Source organism: Pseudophryne corroboree, chromosome 2 (genome assembly GCF_028390025.1).
Source record: "Pseudophryne corroboree isolate aPseCor3 chromosome 2, aPseCor3.hap2, whole genome shotgun sequence".
NCBI lineage: Eukaryota > Metazoa > Chordata > Amphibia > Anura > Myobatrachidae > Pseudophryne > Pseudophryne corroboree.
Genome location: NC_086445.1, coordinates 306,069,093 through 306,094,040, shown reverse-complemented (window position 1 = coordinate 306,094,040; position 24,948 = coordinate 306,069,093). Strand labels below are relative to the sequence as shown.

Here is a 24,948-nt window from a genome sequence, read left to right as displayed (position 1 = left end):
TCCTTCCAACATATTGTTTCTTGCACGTACATTGGACCAGATATATAACATACTTGCTGTCGCAGGTAATGAAGTCTTTGATATCAAAGGTTTTATTATTGGATGTGGATGTGTATTTGGTAATGGTGGAATTTTTACTTTTACAACTCCTACACATTTGAGAGGATAATACAGATGGAGCCACGCTCATCTGAGGAGGCTCCATCGCAAACCAGCACTCCCGGGGTGACTAGGCAATCCATCAGCCTAGTCACCCCGGGAGTGCACAGAGAAGCTCCCATTCAGAAAGTCTCTGTCCTGGTGCGTGGATGGAGATGCTCTCTATTCAAGTGAATGGGGCGGGTCTCCGTCACGGGTGCGCGTGCATGGGTGGACGGGGACGCTCTCAGTGATAGGCACGCTAGTCACAGACGGAGCCATGACTAGCATGGCTCCATTTGTAGTTATGGGTGTAAAGCTACCCAGCTGGAAAACTTCAGTAAATGATCTTTCTCCCTAATAGAGATAAGTACTGAGAGATAGAAATTTGGGAATATATTTTTGGGCTGTACATATTGTGCAGATGCAGGGGTGTAACATCCAGAGGCAATGGAGACACCTACCTCCAGGTTCCAAGCTCTGAAGGGACACCTGCATGTACAGCAGTACCTGTGTGGTTCACAGTGGGATTCAAGTGTGACCACTGCTTTACCAATGGAGCTCTATGGCTGAGTTAATTGGCTGATCCCCATGAGCCCTGCTAACACCTGCAATAGGAGACAGGACAGCACCTGCCTGGTACTGCTCAGTTTGCAATGCAGCAAGCGATGGTGCACCCATCACCGCTGCTGGACTGTGAGATGGTATCCAATGGTGATCTCTGATTCTGCATTCTGCAGTTTGATGAATCTCATGAGTCTAACCCTAACCCACTGGCCATTGTCACACATTCACACACACTACATTATATTTGATTTCCATTTTTTTAAGGGTTGGGGGGGAGCAAACTGACACCTCTGTGCAGATGTGAATACATGGGCTGAACTGTATAAAAGGTATATGACCATCAATTTTATCTGTTTCTCTCTTTCTTTATAAAAGCTCTATTGTTTTCCTAGAGATTTTACTATGTCTGCAGTGACCGAATCTATATATTTACTTAGCTACCTGTCAGACTTAAAATATTCAAGTAATTGCTTAGTGCTAATTGCTTGTAATTACATACACATTACCCAAGAACATGTTACAGTGACCAAATTTACCTTACTAAGACCTGTTAAACATAACTTATCCAGCATCAATTGCTGTATTGTGTGTGTATTGTGCACACATAATACACAATAGCAGTTTGCCCCACGGCTACAAAGCAATTATTTCCAACAAGGTAAGCAAGATGTCCATGACACGAATGTCACACAAACTTCCAATTTATGACTAATTACAGTGAAACATTTGATGTGGTACCTAGAAAACAGAATAATAACTACTGTACTAACGATTACATTAGCTTGAATATGAGGCTTTATAAATCACTTAAGATCTCTTTCAAACGTGCTGCCACATGACTTCTTTATGAAGGGACATTAAACTCATTATTAAGCCTGACAAAGGGATTTTGTCATGAAATGTCACACTCAGCTAGAGATGTGCAGTTCAGTTCTCCAGAAATCCAAATCCACCTGAATTTTGTGGATCCAAACCAAACCAAAACCCAGTCCGGATCTCCCGAGGATTGATTATAGATTTTTTTTACAGAATTTTTAACCGAACAAAGAATCAAATCCGAGCCAAAACACTTGAGGGTGGTTTTGCCAAACCCAAAATCAAAATGCGATGATGAATTAGAACCAAAACCAAACATGATGTCCATGCACATTGCTATACTCAGCATAACACTTGTGCCTTGTGTTTTTTCTGCGTTTTCAGCATGATCCATATGTTGACAGACATATGTAATGACCTTTTGTAATAGAGGCAATTTCGTGACACTTTTCTGTATTCATTCCAGGGGTAATGTGTTTCCTGGCATTACAGATATTAATTTTTTAGCTTCCTTATTTAAGCACCATGTTGGCTGTAGTTGGCTGCCAGAGTAAGGCTCACTAACTGGCTTAAGCATCTTGTGACTGTTATTGTGTATAACCTGTAAGTGGCCTGGGTAGTACTTGACACATCTCTTTGAAATCCCTGATGCTTATCCTTTCCCTCTCAGTATTCTGACCTTGGCTTTGTTTTTGATTCCTCTCATTATTATCCCCATGGCTTATCCGTGACGTGCCATTGTACTGACCTTGGTTTTGTTCATAACTTATCTTTGCATAGTACATGTAGAGAGCTCAAGTTTACCAGAATACAGCTTGCTGAGCTGACTGCTCATCAAAAGGGACCATAACCAGCATTACAAAGTCTAAACTTCCTTGTGAGGTCCTGGAAAAAAAACATTTGTTTGTTAGACTCCACACTCTTCTTAGTGCAAGTACTGACTGAAAGTCCAGAATTGTGGTACATAGGACTCGTGGACACCTGCTCAGGTTAGAAGAGAGGAGATTCCGCACAATACGTCGTAATGGCTTTTTCATGATAAGGACAATACGTGTTTGGAATTCCCTGCCTGACGGAGTTGTAATGGTGGACTCTGTCAACACCTTTAAGAATGGGTTAGATAAATTCCTCATGGATAAGGATATCCAGGGTTATGGTGCATAGTCAAGCACTATAGTTACTATAAAAAGGGATAAAATGCAATGGCTGAAATCAGCATCAGTCCTAATTTTAGATAAATCATCATGCATAGGAGACCACAAATAGGTTGAACTTGATTGGACAATTGTCTTTTTTCAACCTCAAATACTATGTTACTATGTTACTATGTATGTTACTTATTTATTTATTAACAGTTTCTTATATAGCGCAGCAAATTCTGTTGTGCTTTACAGTTGGACACAATAATAAAACAGAACTGGGTAATAAACAAACAGTCATAGAGGTAGGAGAGCCCTGCTCGCAAGTTTACAATCTATAGGGAAATAGGCATTGATACACAAGGAAAGGCACTATCTATTGCATATTTGTCCACCGGATTGCAAAGGTTCTAGGTGGGTTGCATGATATCACATCACAGCAATGATGAACCATGCTCAGAAAGTAGGGAAAGTGAAGAAAGAGAAAATATGTTAAGGATATGGGTGGACTGTACAGTGGGGATATAATCGGATAGGAAAGCTTATGAAGGTTGAGTGATTAGTTCTGGAATGTGATAAGCTAGCCTGAAGAGGTGAGTTTTCAGGGAATGCTTAAAGGTTTGGAGACTAGGGGAGAGTCTTATTGTGCATTGTAGTGCATTCCACAGAGTGTGTACAGCCCAAAGAAAGTCCTGCAAATGTGCATGGGAGTAAGTAATGAGTGTGGAAAAGAAGAGAACCTAAGACCAAGCCCTGAGGTACTCCAACTGAAAGAGGTCGCAAAGAGGAGGTGGATTCAGAGAAGCGAACGCTGAAGGAGCGATTAGATAGGTAGGATAGGAACCAAGAGAGGACTGTGTCTTTAAGACCTAGGGATTGTAGTGTCTGTATGAGAAGAGAGTGGTCTACAGTGTCAAATGCAGCACAGAGATCTAGAAGAATAAGAAGTGAGTAATGGCCTTTGGACTTTGCAGTGACTAGATCATTCACTACTTTAGCCAGTGCTGTCTCTGTGGAGTGCTGGGAATGAAAGCCTGACTGAAGTGGGTCAAATTAATTGTGTGATTTAAGAAAGTGTGTGAGGTGAGTGTAGGATAGTCTCTCAAGTAGTTTGGAGAGGCATGGCAACTGAGAGATGGGATGGTAGTTTGAGAGAGTGTTAGGGTCAGAATTTTGTTTTTATAGAATGGGAGTAATCAGTGCATGCTTGAACAGTGAAGGAAAGATACCAGTAGAGAGAGAGATTACATATGTTAGTTAAGGTTGGGATGAGCACAGGAGACAGAGATTTACTTACTTGTGAGGGTATAGATTCAAGAGGAGAGGTAGTAGAGTAGCAGGCTAGAAAAGTGTAGACACTTCATCTACACTTGTGGGTTTAAATAAAGGGAGAGAGTGCCAGAGGGTTCAGGTAGAGAATTGAGCAGGGCACTGGCTGAGGAACAGCATACCATTTAATCTCAGATCTCATCAGTCTTGTCCTTGAAGTAGGAAGCAAGATCTTGCGCCTTGATAGTGGCTGGTGGGTTGGGTGAGGGAGGGTTCAGAAGTGATTTAAATGTATTAAAAAGTCATTTGGGGTTAGAGGCTTGAGCAGAGATGAGAGTTTGGAAATATGTTTGTTTGGCAGAGTCCAGGGCATTACAATAAGAGTGGTAGGCAGTCTCATATGTGAGAAAGTGGCTAGGAATCCGATATTTACGCCACTGACGTTCAGCTTTGCGTGAGAGTTTTTGTAGGTGTATTGTTAATTTAAAGTGCCACGGTTGACTTCTTGACCTACGTGGAGTGTGATGGGTAGCTGGAGCCACTTGGTCAAGGGCTATTTTGACTGTCTGTTTCAGGTGTGATACAGCAGTCTCACGAGAAATAAATGCAGAAATAGGTGAGAGTAATTGTTGCAGAGAGGTGGACAGTTCTTGAAAATTAAATGTGTTAATATTTCTGCAGATTTGTGGAGGATTAGAGGACTTCAATGACTGAGTTTGAAGTAATGGTGGAGAACAGGCAGGTGATAGGGTTGTGATCTGAGAGAAGGGAAAGTGGTGTTAGTGAATTGAGAAACTGAGCATAGTCTGGTGAATACTCGATCAAGGCAGTGGCCCCCCTGATGAGTAGAGGAGTCAGTCCATTGGGAGAGGCTGAGAGAGGAGGTTAGAAAGTGTAGTTTGGAGGCGTGAGCAGCAGATTTTGGACTATCAATTGCAATATTGAATTCACCCATGATGATGGTGGAGATGTCACAGGATAGAAAGTGAGGGAGCCAGGCAGAAAAATCTTTCAGAAATTGTTTGGGTTGCCCAGGTGGGCGATAGCTGCAACATGCAGTGAGAAAGGAGTATAAATCCTGATGGAATGTACTTCAAATTATGTGAATGTGAGTGATGGTACTTGTGGTAGAACAGTGTATGTGAAAGATTAGGGAAAGTAATAATCCAACCCCACCTCCTTTACATTTACCAGGCCTGGAAGTGTGTGTGAAGTTGAGATCACCATGTGACAGTGCTGCAGGGGAGGCCGTGTCTGATTGTGTGAACCATGTTTCTGTTATAGAAAGCAGATTGAAGTTGTTAGATATGAAGAGGTCATGTATGGATGTTAATTTGTTACAAACAAGCGTGCAATTCCATAAGGCACATTTTAGTGATTTGGTGGGTGCAGGGAGACATGTGATGTTTATGAGGTTGGCTGGATTTCTATATTGCTGCAAATCAGATGGGTGTGAGTGGGGCAAGTGATTGGGTCCTGGATTTGAAGAAATGTCAGCAGCTAATAGCAGCAGGAGAGAGAGATAAATAAAGTTGGAGGTTTGTGAATGTTTTTATGGTGTCCAGTTGTGGATGTTTTTGTCAAATTAGAGAGATAAGTAAAAATCTCATGAGTGTTAATAAGAGGGGAGTGAATAATTGAGGCAGAAATGTGTTCAGAGGGGTGAGTAGCAGGGAGAATGAAGGATGTTATTGTTTTAGAGAAAAAACTATGGAGTACAATAAAAAAAAATTGGTACATGGTTCGTTTCAGATAAAAGTACAGTTCTTTACACTTGGAGTGTAAAATGTTGCAATATTTAGATGGTAGATGTGTACCTGAAACGTTATTCATCAATGTAACTATCTGACAAGAGTAACTCTATTGTTTCCTCTTTATCATGGCATAAGTGGAATACAATCATTATAAAATACTGTATGTACAAATATTAGAGATGAACGGTCATATAGTAGGAAATCCAAACTCACCCGAACTTTCAGAATCTGAGTATATCAAAGTCACGGCTTGGGATTTCCCTGCCAGACTTGGATTCCAAACTTCTGTCTTTCAAAGGACAGTATTCAATAAGCCGTGGTAATTTACAGCAGCTAATTGACTTGCCGAGGGCTTTCTTTTTAGCCCCAATGCCGGCAATCTTCAAGGATTTTGTTTTGGCTGCATCAGGCAGGCAAAACCAAATCCCGATAAGTAACCATTTTTTTCCGTTGCCTCAGAAACACATTGTCTGTGGATTATTGCAGTTCCTATGTGTTTCTGTGTGAAAACAAGTAATTATTCACACTGAAAAAAATGGGCTATAATTGGATAACCCAATAATTGACCATTGGGCAAAACAATTACCATGACTAATAGAATACCTCAGGGGCATTTTACAAAAGGAGGAGTGCCATGTGTAGACTCTGTCCGGACCCCTTCCTCTATAGCTGGCAGCGCATTGACTCAGAGTATAATGTATATTGCGCATATACAGGTCTCTGAGAAAACAGCATGGGAGCCATTTTTCCAGTGATTTTCTAACTGCACATGAGCAAAGTAATGGAAAAATGTCCATCACTACATTTTCCCGGGTAATTCTGGAGCACCGCTGCCAACAATGGGGGAATCCGGAGGAGTAAGTATTGAAAACTGGGTGCAGTGTGTGGTGTGGGACCCCCTTGACCCCAGATGCTCGTATGCACTGCACTTCTTGCACCCATTATAAATACACCACTGGGATACCTCCCAAAGAAGGGATTTTAACTTTCTAAGCATTTACAGCTTCCCCTGTTTAGTCCCTATTACTTCAATGTCTAAAAATGTACCCCCTGCCTTTTTGGGTCAAGGACAATTTACCCTTTAAATGCATTATGCATTTGTAAATTCCAGGATTGACCATAGTCATATTAGGGCCTGATTCAGATATTTATTGAGACTCGCAGCAGCAACACGGCAAACGCAAGCAACTACATACAAATATGCAGCGGTGGTCACAGACCATTTGACAATTGACTCCCTGGGTGACCCACAGAATAGCCGCAGGAATTGAGAAGCTGGCACAATGTTTTCTGCGTACAGGATTGCAGTTGTAGGCTGTGACAATAATCATTTAACTTCATAAATATCAGTATTGTATATATCACTGAATTAGGTACTTTGTCAATTTATATTTTACATAATTGCAAAATAGAAATCTGTCAGAAATAGACCAAAATTTGACTTTTTTATATTCTATGATACTTAGTCTATACAGAGCATTTTCTGAATTCCCATACCATAATGGTTTTTGCATGGACATCATTCTCCGTTTTGTTTTGCAAGCCATATCGTTCTCCTTTCAGTGTTTAACATTTTCCAAAAAGAAAAAAAGAAAAAAAACAAAACCTCATACATAATAGCTATAATAACACACATACTGAAAATTATTCAAGTGTTGACTTTTTTGGATGCCATTTATTTTACTATTTTATGAAATACAAACTCAGACACCAAGACATTACAAGCGGAGAGAACTTTCTTTTTTTTTCCCGTTTATACTCAGCTATTTTGACAGACAATAGTTTATCACATAGATCACTGATTTGCATGTGTCTGCAAATTTGCAGAATGTAAAGAATTCTGTTGGTTTAATTTGCAAAGCAAATCTCTGTGGTTCATGAGTGTTTTGTCCCTGCAGTCCAGAGATTGAAGATCACACAGATGCTTCACACATCCCGAACAGTCAGCTTATTTCTCTAAGAGTAGCAAAGCATGTACAGTAAAAGAGATCTAGCATTAACAGACATCAGCAATGCTAAAGCTTTATGGCAAAAGTAAATGTAATAAAGTTGCAGATGTGGTGCAATATATAGTATCGAATATTTGTGTCTTCTTGTCTCACCTACATTAATGAAAAATAAGAACTATATTTACAGAATACACCATTAAATCATAAAGGAGTGTACAGATTTTGCATCTTAATTCATTTTTATATTTGTTTGTCTGTTTAGCACAGTATACACAAATGGGTGCTGTGCAGGCTCACATTTGTGATACACAAACGTATACACAAAAAGAGGACAGACTTGTGCTTACTTATGAGCGGAAATTTGGAATGAGAGATGGTAGGTGTTGCAAATGTATTGCGTCAGTCGCACAATATGTTGGTGGTGATGGTGGTGTGTGTGTGTGTGTGTGTGTATGGGGGTTCTGAGTACCCAGAAAAAAAAAAAAAAAATGAAGATTTTTTTTTTAAATAGGGGCATAGTTTGTCCAAGGTTCAAAGCTACCACGCATGCATGGCAGCTCCTCAGGGAGCTCTGATGGTCATCAAGAGCTCTCTGTGCAGCGGATAATAGAAGATAACTGAGGAGGAGCTGTAGCACATGTCCAAGTGCTGCGGTTCCTCTCCTGCCATTGTGAAGTGCCCAATGGCAGTCTTCTCTCCTCTTCTGCCTAGCACACTACAGTGGCAGTCTTTCTCAGCTCCAGTCAGTGGTGAGTGACACTGTAATTAAAGTTGGAAAGTGTGTAGCCTATGTGTGTGGGTAGAAATTGTATGTCTGTATGGGAGGAGACAGGCAGCCTGCAATCTGAGAGTTTGTGTGGGGGAGTGGGGATCTGCAATAAGAGTGTGTGTGCAGTACAAGGGGAATATGCAGTCACAGTGTGTGTGTGTGTGTGTGTGTGTGTGTGTGTGTGTGTGTCAGTCTGCAGTAAGAGTGTGTATGTGGCGGGGGGAGGCAGTCTGCAAATAGTGTGTGTGTGGGAAGAAAAGGGCAACCTGCAGTCCTATAGCTGTGCCTTGATTCACATTATGCCACACATTGTCCCAGTTCACACTAGAGTACCCCACACATTGCCCCAAGTCATATTCCACACAGTGCACAGTACATATTATGACACAGTGTCTGCAGTTCACATATTGCCACACAGTGCCCCCAGTAAATATTATGCCTCACTGCAGTACCCTAGTTTGTATTGGTAGGCACCTATATGACCAGGGTGCAGGTGAGATAGGCCTAATAGCATCTTGGCCTCATAGTAATGGCAATCCCTGGACCACGCCCATGTGGGTAAAGTAAGAATATTTTGCTGTAACTGCAGCTGACCCACTGCTTCTTAGAGGCACATACCTTTCATGAGACGTATCTATTGAGGATGCTGGAGGGCAGGGACATTTATACAAAGAGAGGATGATGTTTTGCACTATTAACTGAACTCCTTATTAGATAATTGATCTCTGCAACTGATAGCATTTCCAGCTGTTACACTCATATTATATAATTAGCAGGCACTTATTTGATCCATTCAATAATACTAACTAGAGATATGGAGTTCGGTTTTCCAGATATCCAAATTGTGTGGATCCAAACAGAACGAAAACTCAGTCTGGATACCCACGATCCGAATTGAGCCCTGGTTTGAATCTTACAGCAGTTTGGAATTCAGATTTTTTTTATCATTTTCAATTTTTAAATCTATTTTAAACTGAAACGAAATCAAAATCTGAATCAAAACACTTCAGAGTAGGTCTGAATTAGAACCAAAACGCAGGGGTCAATGCACATCTCTAACACCAACTAAATAAAGTAGATTTACAGTTTTTGCAGTATTGTAAACATACTACTCTTTTATGAAGGTGTGCATTGCAAATGTACAGTATCACGTGCTTCTGGCATGACATAAATATGTAAAAATATTTTTTTTTTCCTCATTAGACAGGATTATAGGCAAGAGGAGAGCATTTGTATTTAAAAAAATGTTCAGCATTTTTTAGTAATGCCTTTACAATTTGATAAACAACATTTTCTTTCTCTGTTTGATATATAAAGTTTTCTTGGGCCAAAGTCATTAATTATTTTAGTTTGCTGCTACCTCTGCCATCAGAAGCAGCAACAACAAAATCATAGGGGCATGTGCACTGCCAGATCATGTGTGAACTTCTGTAGGATGCCAGGAGAGATGTAGGTTCTGACCACCTGTTGTTCTCATGGAAACTCTGAATTTGTACAAACTGGCCTAGACCTAGATTGGCATCTGTACAATATCACCGATGACTAAATTGTTCATTCCTTGTGCAGAGAAGCAATTTTATTCCATGCGCTATATTTATGAAGCAGAAGCTTTTATAAGCAGCAGCTTCTCGTTGTGTTGGAGATGAAAATTTAAAGCAGCAGTAACATTGAAAGCCTTGGTGCCAAAGTTCCTTTGAGTACTCATGACTCCTTTATAGGTAGGAAAACAGAAATCAGAGATTTATTTTATAATCAAAGTTGTTGCCACTGCAAAATCAGTGGGAGCTCCTGGGTTTGAGGCATTTTGGCGAGGCATCTGCATCCCTTTGGCTTAAGCTTTCTCAGGTCAGATGTGAGAGTCTGCTAAGGCCCTGTGCCAAACGCAGCAAAATCTGTCATACGGCCTTTTCTGCAGAACCCCGATCTCCAGAAATGTTTGTAGGTTAATTAGAAGTTCCATGCTTATTTTCTCTGCATCAAGGTCATCCTGTATTATCTTCAAGAGTTGCCCAGTTGTTGATCATGGCTTAGAGGAGCTCGCTTTCCCAGCTGACATATACTCAGTACTGCATAGTAGTTTCTTCTCTTTGAGTTGCTGTGCAAAAAGTTTATTTTATTACTGTATATATATTTGTATATATTTTATAGATTTTAAAATTGTCTTTTTAATCCTTATAATGAAACTATAATTTAAGCAAGCTGTTTGATGTTGAAACTTATTATACCCATTTTCATCAGAAAAAGAAATTTTAACAAAAAGATAAATACATATCATATTATTTTAACCCCTCTCCACTCATCAAGTAGAAATTCACAAGGCCGATTGGTGCAATGCATATTTAACCAACACTAGCAAATAGTGGGCCTAATTAAGATGTGTTTGGAAGTGCTATCGCTAATGGATGGAAGCAGCAGCGACAACACTAATATGGTATTGCACCAGGAGGCGTCACGTTTCCTGCTTGCAATAATGATTCATGCTGCATCATAGAATGCAGCATCAGATCACCTGCAACACAATCAGCCAGCTGCGTTACCCATGGGGTCACACAATCCAGCTGTGGCAGATCCAACAAAGAGACCAAGTAATCTCCATCTTCTAACGGAGATCCTAGCCTCGTTGCTCACCCCAAACGGAGATGCATCTGTTTTGAAAAACGGAGACCATCGCTGCCCCCTCCCCACCCCCTCAATCACTGACAGTCTTCAGCTGATCTGCATCTGGCATCACATACCTGTTCTGCACATGCGCAGTAAGGGTCTGGTGCATGCACAAAGCCCAGATCATTGTTACCTTGTGGCATGAGCCTCCTGAATAAGGCCCAATGAAAAGGACTAGACTTTTGAGGACTGAGATGTGAAAAGAAGTAAGGTGCGTACACACTGGCCGATATATTGAACATTCTCTTGAACGGCCAATATATCGTAGGTCTTTACAAGAGATATGTCTGTGAACTCCGTTGTTCACTGACATCGCATCAGCCCTGCTGCACAGTCGACGGCCAATATATCGTTAGTGTGTGTGTACATGCTCTTACACAAGCTGCAGCAGATGGCGGTGACTGACAGCTGAACTGGGTGGGCATGTGTAAATGCCCGCCCATTTCATGACATCAGTCCCAAATGGATCGGACAGTGTGTATGCACAGCACACTGCCTGATCCGTCTTTTTATCTGAAAATCAATTGATCTGCAGATATATCTGTAGGTGTGTACCCAGCATTAGTTTGAATGTGGATTACTAAAGGGGGGGGTGACTTTGAAAAGGAACACAGAAGTAATTCACACTTGGATAACAATGCAAATTAGAAGTAAATGACAGTGTAGGTAAGGGTATTCTCTGTTTTTAATGTTTTTAATCAGGAGCAGACTGATTTACAGAACAGAAATCAGTATAGCTTCTAAAATTTATGTGGTTTCAGAAATCACTGCAGAACAGACATTTTTGCAGAGTAGAAGTCTCTGCAGACCAACATTGAAAACCATGGCTAGCAGGACTGCCATGATGGGTGTACTGCCAGGACTGGAGTCCCGGGCCCGGACAGAATGGGACCCATCTGCAGTGGCACTGTGTGGCTGCGATTAATCTCACCTGCTATTTGTAATCTCCATATGATAAGGTTTGCCAGGATCAAAGAATTTGGATTGATAATGCTGTGTGCAGTGGTGCAAGTAGAAATATTTTCTTAGTGGTACTGAGTGCTGAAAAATGGGTGTGGTCATGTGTTGTGAGGGGGCGTGGCCACATGTCACCAGTGGGAGTGGCTACATGACACTAGTGGTGTGACAACACTATAAAGTCCCTTTTCTTTGCACTCCGGAGGCAAGGCTAGAAATATATAGTACTACCTTCAGTATAATAGAAATATATAGTGATACCCCAGTATAATAGAAATATAAACAGTAATGCCCCCAGTATAATAAATATATATAGTAATGCCCCCAATGTAATAACAATATATAATAATGCTGCCATTATAACAGGAATATATAGTGTAGTAGTGCCCCTGGTATAATAGAAATATATAGTAGTGTCCACATTACAATAGAAATATGTAGTAATACCCCCATAATAATAGACATATATAGTAGTGTCCAAATTAAATTAAACATGAATGCTCCCAGCAAGAGACACTGCAGGAAAGTGCAATCAGGCTCCTCTTTTCACGCCAGCCACAGCTGCCAGAGGAGGAAGTGTGATGTGGCGTCATGACATCACCGTTGCGCTCCCAGTAACCCTGACAAACTGGGAGGTGCTGTCATGCTGCCAAGCATCATGGTCTTGTTACTTTGTGTCGCATTATAATTGTGGTAATGGTGGTCATGGGTGAAAAGTGTGTGGCAGGTGGTACAGAGTACCCGCTGCCATATTCTTAAGGGTACTCCGTACCCAAGCATACCCACATACTTGCACCACTTGCTGTGTGCCACAGTTTGAATCTATCAAGTGATGAGCTGCTCATGAGCCTGGCAGGCACTCTTCTAAGACCCCGGGGTGACTGCTGTATATATCACTACCTACAGGATGATCTGTAAGATTAGATAGTGAGTTAAATGCTAATAATGCACACTGTTTAATTACAAAGTTTAGCATGCAAACACAGAGGGATGACTAACATATATGGTCACTTAAAAAACTGCTACAGTAACACCTTTTTTAATGTATGTGGCTTTTGGAAAAGTGATATAACACAGCACTTTGGAAGAGATGGTTGATTACTGAGTTTTTAAAGTTTTGCACTAACTATTGCTGCAGAATTAGAATCACTATAGGGCTGTTGAATCGGGACACATGTTGGTCTGCTTATAGACAGCTGACTGCATCTTTTATAAATGGACATCATAGAGCTTTTGTCGTTATACCAAAACATCCATCAGTGAGAATCTAGTTGTTGTCCCTGGCATTGCCTAAGAGTGTGACAGTACAGTATGTGTATATTATATACGAGTGTGACAGTATGTGTATATTATTATTCATGACAGTATGACAGTCTATGTATATTATATATGAGAGTGTGACAGTATGTATATTATATATTAAAGTTTGACTGTGATATTATATATGAGAATGTGACAGTGTGTGTATATTATGCATGAGATTGTGACAGTGTGTGTATATTATGCATAAGAGTGACAGTGTGTGTATTTTATATATGAGAGCATGACAGTGTGTGGATATTGTATATGAGAATGTGAGAGCGTGTTTATATTATATATGACAGTGTGAGAATGCATGTATATAATAGTGAGATATTGTGTATATATTATATATTATATATTAAAGGAGAAAAACAAATGGCAGAATAATAAAACTAAAGCCAGAGACTGGGAGTCTTGTTGAAGGAGACAATGTAATAGCAGATCATCTTAATAACTATTTTTGCTCAGTATTCACTACTGAAAGAGAGAGGAAAATAAAACCAGTACATTTATAGAGGATAAGGTCCTAACAGAACTCTCAAAGCTGAAAGTGAACAAATCTATGGGTCCAGATGGGATACATCCAAGGATACTAAAAGAACTTAATGAGGTGCTAGAAGCACCATTGACAGAATTATTCAACCTGTCATTAGCTACAGGAGTAATTACAGAGGACTGGAAAAGAGCGAACACAAAAGTGGAAGCAAGAAAAAGGCAAACAACTACAGATTAGTTAGTCTTACATCAGTAGTAGGGAAATTGATGGAAACACTCTTAAAAGAAAGAGTTGTAGATTATCTCAAATCCAACAATTTACAGGATCCCAAACATCATGGATTCACTGGGGGAAGGTCATGTGAAACAAATCTTATTGACATTTTTGACTGTGTGACTAAAGTGGTGGATAAAGCTGGAGCTGTGGATATAGCTTATCTACACTTTAGTAAGTTTTTTACACTGTTCCACATTGCAGACTGCTAAATAAACTTAAAAGTTTGGGTAAACTTAAAAGGATAAATAAACTTAAAAGGATTATTAAAAGGATAAATAAACTTAAAAGGATTATTAAATGGATAAGATCTTGGTTGCAGGATAGAAAACAGAAAGTTGTAGTAAATGGAGTGCATTCACAGTAGGGAAATGTTACCAGTGGAGTACCCCAGGGTTCTGTACTTGGACCAGTGCCTTTAATATCTTTATTGGTGACATTGCAAAGGGAAAGTATGATTCCTTGCAGATGATACAAAGGTATGCAATAGGGTAGACACACCAGGAGGGGTAAAACAAATGATTGATGATCTAGGTAGACTAGAGGAATGGTCAAGAGCATGGCAATTACCGTTTAATGCCAAAAAATGCAAAATCATGCACTTGGGTCTCAAAAATCCAAAGGCTAAATATAGTATTAATGGCACTATACTGGAAACTAATGAGGCGGAAAGGGATCTAGGAGTCCCTATTTCAGTTGACTTAAAGGCAGGTAAGCAATGTAACAAAGCAATGTGGAAAGCAAGTCAGATGCTTGGCTGCTTTGAGAGAGGAATCAGCAGCAGAAAGAAAGAAGTAATAATGCCACTGTACAGGTCATTGGTACCACCTCATCTAGAATACTGTGTTCAATTCTGGAGGCCATATCTTCAAAAGGATATTAATACATTAGAGACTGTACAAAGAAGGGCAACTAAAATGGTGCATGGCCTACATCACAAAACATACACAGAAAGACTAAAAAAATCTCAATATGTATAGTTTGGAGCAGAGAATGGAAAGAGGGGATATGATAGAAACTTTCAAATATATCAATGGTTTTAACAAGGTCCAGGAGGGAAACATTCTCCAAATGAAGAGAAGCAATAGGACACGAGGACATGCACTGAGAATGGTGGGGGGGAGGTTCAGGGGAAACTTGAGGAAAAATTACTTCACAGAAAGGGGAGTGGACAAGTAGAATAGCCTCCCATCAGAGGTGGTAGAGGCTAAGACAATAGAGCAATTAATACATGTATGGGATAGATATAAGGATGTCCAAAGAAATAAGGATCAAATAAGCTTTGAGATAAAAAAAAATGGTAAGAAAAAAAGGGGCAGACTAGATGGGCCAAGTGCTTCTTATCTGCCAGCAAATTCTATGTTTCTATATGAAAGTGTGACAGTCTGTGTATATTATATATGAGAATGTGACAGTGTGTTTATATTATGAGAGTGTGACAGTGTGTGCATATTATAGTGTGACAGTGTGTGTATATTATACAGTATATGAGTGTGACAGTGTGTGTACATTATATATGAGAGTGTGACAGTGTATGTATATTATAGTGTGACAGTGTGTGTATATTACATATGACAGTGTGACATTATGTGTATATTATGCATGAGAGTCTGACAGTACGAGTTTATTATATATGAGAGTGTGACAGTGTGTGTGTATATTATGCATGACAGTGTGTGTATATTATGTATGAGAGTGTAACAGTCGCTTACCATACTATCCCTTTAAACTTTGACACTTATGAATTACACAAGTTGGTTTTGCCTTGTAAGTGATTGCCGCTTTAAAAAAAGTAAGAGTTCATCCGGAATCTCTGAGCTCCAGCCGTCTCACATTGCATTACATTTGGCCCTCTATGTATTATTATAACCAGGTGAAATTTATGCTTGAATTTAGCCAGCCACAGAACCTGTGTAATTCATATATGTCCCAGTTTAAAGATAGTATGGTATGAGTGTGACAGTGTGTGGCCCTGATGAAGTTCAAACCTAGGCAAAAATCTAATACTGGTCAAACTATACTACCATGCCAAATTTGGTGGCACTAGCTACAAAACTATGGCCATGTATAATGGACAAATAGACAGACACAATTTGTCGCTTATTATATAGATTTGAACCCTTTTATGGAGGTGCTCTAAATATTATAAGCATGGACCACATACCCAATTTTGATATAGGTAAATATGACTACAGTATATTGAATGATAGTTTATTTAATGTAGTAGATGACAATGGAGAGTGCGTCAATAGAGCATGATTGTATGATGTAAAAAATCATTTTTAATCTTTAATATCCCTGCTGCAGTGCAGATTAATTGTACTGTATTCATAACACGATTAATTTAATGTACTGTGTAAAATTCAGTTTTTTTGCTTAGCAATTCTATTCAATAAAAGGCTTGCATTAAACACTTCAGATCATACTTCTTGGTATATTGCCTGCTATAGAGGTTTTTATGCACTGACTAAATATCTTCATGCATCACAGTAATCACAATGACACCTGCAGTCTATGAAAATATATAGTAAATAAAGTAACACTGTAAATACATATTTTATACTTTTTTTACTACAAAAACTGTATACTTTAGATATCAACTGTATAACATAAAGAAATACATCTTAACAACTGTCATGATTTAAAGGGACATAATGGTGATTGTATGCTTTTGAAATAGCGCTGTTGTATTTCTAATTTTGACTTGCACACGCTTGTATGAGCTTTAGCATCTTTTGTCATAGTTGCATCTGTGACTTTATGCTAATGCTATTAAATGCCCTTCCCCTAGTGCGAGGACTAGAAAGCCCACTTTGTGTGTCTGCGGTCGCAACAATCAGAAGCACCACTGGGACTTGCACTGGCCCCGTGCTTGTTGCAGAATCTCCATTAGAGTATTGCGTTAAGCAAATACATTTGCAAACCCTTAAAGTTACGACTAGATATAATTAGAGGATGCAATTTAAGATTTGCAGACATCCTTAAAGTTGGGAATGTACTTACTTTGTATCAACTCTAAATCCCGGTACCAAAAAAAGCTCTAGCAAGTATTTGTGTGCATTCAAAAATTAAGAAGAATGTGACATTTGCACCTAGTTTAATGTAATGTAAAATGATATGCCCATGCTTGGCAAAGGGTTTTCCCAGCCCTGCCAGCTCATTTAAATAATCATGTTGTGCAAATAGGAGATTTATGGTAAGAACTTACCCTTGTTAAATCTATTTCTGTGAGGTACACTGGATTCCACAGGGAATAACATCGGGGTGTAGAGTAGGATCTTGATCCGAGGCACCAACAGGCTAAATGCTTTGACTGTTCCCAAGATGCTCAGTGCCGCCTCCTCTGTAACCCCGCCTCCATGCACAGGAGCTCAGTTTTGTCAACCAGTCCAATGCAGTAGCAGGTAAAAGAGATGACAACAGTTAGCCACAGACACCACATTCTGACGACTTGAGAAGGTATCAGCGGCTAATGCCATACCAACCCAAAGAAGCTAAGTGCGTCAGGGTGGGCACCCTGTGGATTCCAGTGTACCTCACAGAAAGAGATTTAACAAGGGTAAGTTCTTACCATAAATCTCCTTTTCTGCAGTGGGGTACACTGGTATTCCACAGGGAATAACATCGGGGATGTCCTAAAGCAGTTCCTTAAGGGAGGGGATGCACTGTAGCACAAGAACCCGGCATCCAAAGGAAGCATCCTGGGGGGCGGAAGTACTGAAGGGATAGAACCTTATGAATGTGTTCACTGAGGACCACGTAGCCACCTTGTACAATTGTCCAAGGGTCGCACCACAGCAGGCCGCCCAAGAAGGTCCAACAGACCGAGTAGAATGGGCTTTGATGGTAGCAGGAGCTGGAAGGCAAGCCTGTACATAAGCATGTGCAAACATCATTCTAATCCATCTGGCCAAGGTCTGCTTGTTAGCAGGCCAGCCATGTTTGTGAAAACCAAACAGTACAAAGAGAGACAAAGGCCGGAACCATAATCTCCTGGTTAAGGTGGAAAGAAGACACCACCTTAGGTAGATAACCAGGGAGCATTCGAAGAACCGCCCGGTCACGGTGAAAAATCAGATAGGGGGACCTACAAGACAAGGCACCCAAATCTGATACCCGTCTAGCAGAGGCAATAGCCAGCAGAACCAAGACCTTGAGGGAAAGCCACTTAAGGTCCGCAGATTCAAGAGGTTCAAATAGAGACTCCTGCAAAGCCTCCAGAACCAACGACAAATCCCAAGGAGCCACAGGTGGTACAAAGGGAGGTTGAATCCGTAAAACACCCTGAGTGAATGTATGAACATCAGGCAGAGTCACAATTTTTCTCTGAAACCATACCGACAAGACAGAAATATGAACCTTGGGGGAGGCCAGCCGAAGGCCCAAGTCCAGGCCCTGTTGTAGGAAGGCCAAAAGTTTGGCCGTACTAAACTTGTAAACGTCATGATTGTTAGATGCGCACCAAGCAAAGTAAGAATTCCAGACCCTATGGTAAATCCGAGCAGAAGCTGGTTTACGGGCCTTCAACATAGTTTGAATGACCGCCTCATAAAATCCTTTGGCCCCCAGTACGGAAATTTCAAGAGCCACGCCATCAAAGCAGTCGGGCCAAATCCTGGTAAACACAAGGGCCCTAAACTATGAGGTCTGGTCATTGTGGAAGCAGAAGAGGATGCTCTAGTGAGAGACCCTGTAGGTCTGAGAACCAATGCCATCTGGGCCACGCTGGAGCTATTAGAAGAAGTATTCCTCCTTCTTGCTTGAACTTCCTCACTACTCTGGGCAGGAGTGACACCAGAGGGAACATGTACGGCAGCCAAAAGTTCCATGGAATTGACAGTGCATCCACAAACGCCGCTTGAGGATCCCTTGTTCTTGCTACGAAGACCTTGTGATTGTGTCGAGACGCCATCAGGTCTACATCAGGTAGGCCCCACTTGTCCACTAGGAGTTGAAATACTTCTGGATGAAGGCTCCACTCTCTAGTGTGTACTCCTGATGGCTGAGGAAGTCTACTTCCCAGTTGAGGACCCCCCGGAAATTAACACTGCTGATATGGTTGGCAGATGGCGTTCCGCCCATTGAAGAATTGACACTTCCATCATTGCCATGCGGCTTCCAGTGTCATCTCGATGATTTATGTACACCACCAGAGGCACCGGCACTACCACTCCGGTGTCCAGGAGGAATTGTACCACTAAACAGAGAGTTGTTGCCTTCACCTGATCCGAAGGGATGTCCGTCAGGCAACAGCGAGGAGGGGGACGTGTCTTAAAGTATATAGCGTATCCGTGAGTGATGACTTCCCGTACCCATGCATCTGAAGTGGTCTTCAACCATACCTGGGTGATCTGTAGAAGTTGGCCTCCCACCCTGGGATCCCCCATGGAGAGGCCCACGCCATCATGCCGCAGGCTTGTCAGATTTGGAAGCCGGCTGATGGCAGCCCAGGCACGTTTAAGCTTAGGCTTGGTGGTTTGGAAGTGTGAGACTGTTTTGGGTATGCCTGACCCTTTGCATTACTCAGAGGGCAAAAGGAATGAAAGGAACCTAGCCTTCGGGGCCGAAGGAGTAGTACTAGGTAGACATGCAGTCTTAGCGACAATATTGTTGAGATCCTCACCAAATAGGATGTTTCCTTTAAACCGGAGCACCTCCAGGGTTTTCTTAGATTCCAAGTCCACTGACCAGGACTGTAACCAGAGAATACGGCGAGCCAAAATGGATGTCATAGCAACCTTGGCCGCCAGAACACCTGCATCTGAAGCTGCTTCTTTAATGTAGTGAGATGCCGTGACAATATAAGAGAGACATTGTCTGGCATGTTCAGAAAAATTGGACGGAAACTCAGCATCCATTTCCTGAGCCCACGCCTCAACAGCTTCTGCAGCCCAAGTAGCCGCAATGGTGGGCCTATGCGCAGCTCCTGCAAGGGTATAGATAGCTTTTAAGCAGCCCTCCACACACTTATCCATCGGCTCCTTGAGAGAAGTGATGGTAGTGACAGGCAGAGCAGATGACACCACCAGCCGAGCGATTTGCGAGTCCACCGGTGGTGGCGTTTCCCAATTTTTACTCAATTCTGCTGCAAGGGGAAAGCGGGCTAGCATCTTCTTGTGCGGGGTGAATTTCTTTCCTGGGTTCTCCCAGGATTCCTGACGTATGTCAACCAAGTGGTCAGAATGAGATAAAACCAATTTAGTAACCTTCTGACGTTTGAACCTGTCCGGTTTCTTAGATGTAGTAGCAGGCTCAGGATCATCATCAATCTGAAGAATGAGTCTGATAGCCTCTAAGAGATTAGGAACATCCACCTATGAAACAGATTCCCCATCAGAAATGTCATGATCAGAGTCTATGAGGTCAGTATACACGCCATCTTCATCGTACAAGGTATCCGGAACATGCGTGGACTGAGAGGAAGTAATAGCCCATTTAGAGTACTTCTTAGGTTTAGTCTTAGGCGGGTGAGGGTCAGGAATACATTTATCCAAAGAGTTATTCAAGTTATGTAACTGAGTGGACAGAGCATCTGTCCATGGCGGATTAACCGCAGGGACCATATAAGTCTGATAAGGCACATGAGGGGCGCAAGTCTAATTACCAGCGTAGTCAGTAAATTAGAAAAGGCAGGCCAAGGCGGGCCCTGATGTGCCCCCATTGTAACAAACTGACTGGGGGGTACAGAACCCCCAAAACCTGAACCCTTCACATGCCATGTTATCCTCAAATGGATCTGGGACATCATAACCGCGCACTGCAGAATCAGCCCCAGACCCATCACCCCCTGTAGCTGACATAATATGAAAGCGTAAACCATGGGCGACACAGTACAATATCAGGACATAGAATACCTAACACAAACCCCCCGTGCAGTGTGACAGCACAAACAGAGGATTTCTGAGGTAAAATGTGACTGAAAAACACAAAGAAAAATACAAAAATACAAAATATGTATATCCTGTGAAATACCTATATTATCTAATAACCCTGACGCACGGAGCCTCCTCAAGTTACAGAATATAGGGATAGCAGTAGGAGTGAGATATATGGAGTAGAGATCACCCAGCAGCAATATGCACACACACACACACACACACACACACACACACACACACACACACACACACACACACACACAGTCACATGTACAATGCAGGAATTATGACAAACAATAAAACTGCACTGGACTAGTAATACTATTACTGAGTAAAGCTATGTATATAAACAGATATATCAATGCACAGTAAAAACTGGATGAATATCACAGGGTACTTGTACTAAATAACCCTGAAGTATGCACTTGTTCTTAACTAACACTGTCTAAACGACATGTAGAATACTTAAGTGTCCTGTATGATGCAGGTGGCTTTACAGAGGAGGCATCACCCAGCAGTCCGAGAATCAGCGCAGCTTTGTCTAATGGCACCCAAATGCTGACAGGGAGTGAGGGAGACAGAGAGATGCATCTCCAGGGCGGAAACATTTACTCTAAATGGTGCCCTGGGGCTGGGGGAGGGGCTACAGGCCAGAGCCTTATCCCCTTGCTAAACTTCACCACCGGGTGCTGCGGGCCTTAATAAAATGGATTATAGCCTAATCCGACCTGTGCTCTTGCCCTGGTGGTCTAGTGGGGTTCCTGTATGGCCACAGGGTCCATGCCAGCGTGCACGACCTGCCTCCTAATGGCGGCGCCGGAACGCGATTTCCAGCTGAACTCTCCTGGGGGACCCTCTTACCTCCTCCCTGAGTGCAGCCACGCGATCCCAGAGAACTTTGGTTAGTGTGTGTGCCCTGGGTGAAGAACTGGAGCCTCCGCTGTAAGTACCCAGCAACCAGGGATGCGGGAGTATACAGTGCCAGTGGGGGAGGTGATGGATCTGCAGCAGGAGATATCAGAATGATATCTAGCACTAGAGTGCCTCTGCTGCAGCCCTTGAAATCTTCTATCTTCTTTAAAATAGCTATTCTTAGGGCTGCTGGAGCAGCCCTGCCTGTTAGCTGCCTGCAGGCACCAACTTACAAACTGAGCTCCTGTGCACGGAGATGGGGTTATAGAGGAGGCGGCGCTGTGCATCTTGGGAACAGTCAAAGCTTTTAGCCTGTTGGTGCCTCGGATCAAGATCCTAATCTACACCCCAATGTTTTTCCCTGTGGAATACCAGTGTACCCCGCTGCAGAAAAGTTATTTTATTTTGCATTTAAGTGTACTATAAGGCACCTATTTAATAACTAGCAAGGAATATCACACATTGTTATTTTACAGTATTTTATTTAAAAAGAGATGACATATTTCCAAACCTTCCAATATTGGTGGTCAATAATGGAGCAGAACTCTCTACACATGGCTGCAAAGGGGCAGAGCCTATTGGAAATGGGGTGGGACGTCATGGCATCCCTGTTCCCATAACTGTGGGGGCATGCCCAACAGTATCCAATATGCTGGGCAGCCCGCATGCTCCCCCTACACCATGAATAGATGCCATGCATATGCGCATGGCATCTATTCACCTGGTACTTATCTGCTGCTCAGCAGTGTGTGCTCACCCTGTGGCCCGGACGTGGGAAAGCAGGACAGTCCTAGGAAAATGGGACTGTCCCGCTGAATGCAGGATAGTTGGGAGCTATGTATTTCTGACATATTGCTGTACATGGAGGGAATTATGTCACCAACTAATTACAAGCAATGACATGAATCAGAAGGTAAAGAGCTCTACTTACCCAAAATGAGTTAATTGGACCAAATTTATCAGTCTTTTACACCTCAACAGAATCTGCCTTTTTGGCCCATAAATCCATAATAAGGAAACTGAAGATTAATTTGACTCCCCATTTAAAGTAAATGAAAGTCACTACTTTCAGGGTTTGCACTCCTTATGGTTTCCCCAGTAACATGTACTCAATATATGTGTTATACTTAATAATTATTATTATTATTATTATTATTAGTGTTATACTTAATTATAGTTTCAGATCTGTGACTCATACTTGTCATCGTATTTTGATGCAAAAGAGCTGTCATCACCATGAATAGCCCAATCCTGCCAAAATTTCAAATGTTTCCTGATCCACACGTGAGTTAATTGCTGACTCAAGTCACCACTAGATGAGTTAGTTTTCCTAAAGATATTCCAGACTCTTTATGGTTAAGAAGCTGTTCACTGCTGACCTACAACAAAGTGGTTAAACCTGGGAGCAAGGACTATGCAGTTTTAAATACATCGTTGATGCCTTTGGTTTTGAAGCTCCTAACCCACAGCAAACCTGATAACAAATCAATGAGAATCTGCCACCGGTTTTAAACATGGCTCAGAGCAATAGCAACTCTGCAGGTGTTGATGTAAAAACTGTTAAAAAATGTGAATATTAAAAATAAGTGAGTGTGGGTTCCTTCAAAATTATAACCAGGCCTTGGCCTCTTAGACTAGACTGTTATCAAAAAATAAGGGCTGTAAAATTATATATGGTTCCTGCTATTTTTCAATAACCAGCCTTAGGTTCAACCAGACTGGTGACACTGTAGCAGGGAGACATGCAATGTGGGATCTCCTGCCTTTATGTCAATCAGCCCTAGATTAATCAGTCCAGGGCTAGATTCTCTAGGCATTTTTGGTCCTAAAACAATGTTGTCCCATCCCTAAAGATAACAAGCCTGGGGCTCTTCTCTGTAGCCTGGGGTTTTAGGTACTGTATGTAGGGAACTAGTAACAGGCCAAAGCACTGGACTGCCCCTAGACCCCTTGCCCTCTCCTAAAAGCACCATTCAAATAAGATCAGTGAAAAGAACATTGTGACTTACTTTCAACTCAAAAAAACTAACAATTGTGACAGCGGACAATGGCCTCAAAAATTGAGTCTTTCCTGGCTAAATTGGGACAGTTAGGAGGAGGTATGCAACTGTCTTAGTGAAGATGTTTTGTAGTTTACAGTTTTTCAGTGAAAAACACAACAATCCTTGGTGCACATTCCTTAGACAGGCTTTGGTATACATTTGCTAAAGATTGACTTTAATTGATTTTTAATCACTCTAAATCAATATTGTTTCAGGGGCTACATTGCACATTTGATAACATTTAAAACGCTATATAAAACAAAAAAATTGTTAGTAAATGTGTGTTATAGCCCCTGAAATGAAACATCGATTTAGATTGATTTAGAATTGATTAAAATCAGCCTTTAGTAAATTAACCCCTTACGGTCAGTGTTTGGGTGTACAGTGATGGAGCATTTGTTTGGTTAAGCAGATTTATTAATGTTACGTTTTTAGGACATGGAGTGCAGCAATATACAGCTGCTGATGCACTTGCTTATATTTAATTTAAGTTAATATGAACCACTGGGATCTGCTAGATACAGTAGAACCTAATTTTGAAGAAGATACTCTAAGATGGCTAGAGGGACCACAGTGACACTATACAATAAACTGAATATGTACTTTGTACAGCAGCAGGGATAGTACCAAGACATTACTTGCATAAAATGCCTAGATTTCAATGTTTTCAGCAGAGCTATTAATAGAAGGCAGTCAATACTTAGCTTATTGGAATTATATACCTCAACCATCATAATGCTATTACTTCAGTGCCCACAGTCGATATGTGTGCTTTGAAATATTGTATTAATACTGACACAAAATCCCTGTATGCTTAGACATACAATATTATTTGTGGATTGCATGTGCAAATTTCATTTTCCATTTGAAGATTTTTATTTTATGAAAATAAGCTTAAAGGCTTATATGTTGTAAAGGGGAACTTTACAAATAAGTTATTTAAGTTTGTCCCTTTCTGAATATTATATTTTTGCTATTGCATATAGCACATAGCCTTTCTTTTGCTTATTATTTACATGTGTAATA

At 41.2% G+C, this 24,948-nt stretch overlaps 1 protein-coding gene across 1 annotated transcript in view; it reads left to right on the top strand.

Moving 5' to 3' along the window:
* The window catches only part of LOC135050755 (protocadherin-9-like), a 1,419,038-nt gene that overhangs the window by 52,818 nt on the left and 1,341,272 nt on the right, over positions 1-24,948 (top strand). The gene's annotated exons all lie outside the window — the stretch shown is intronic.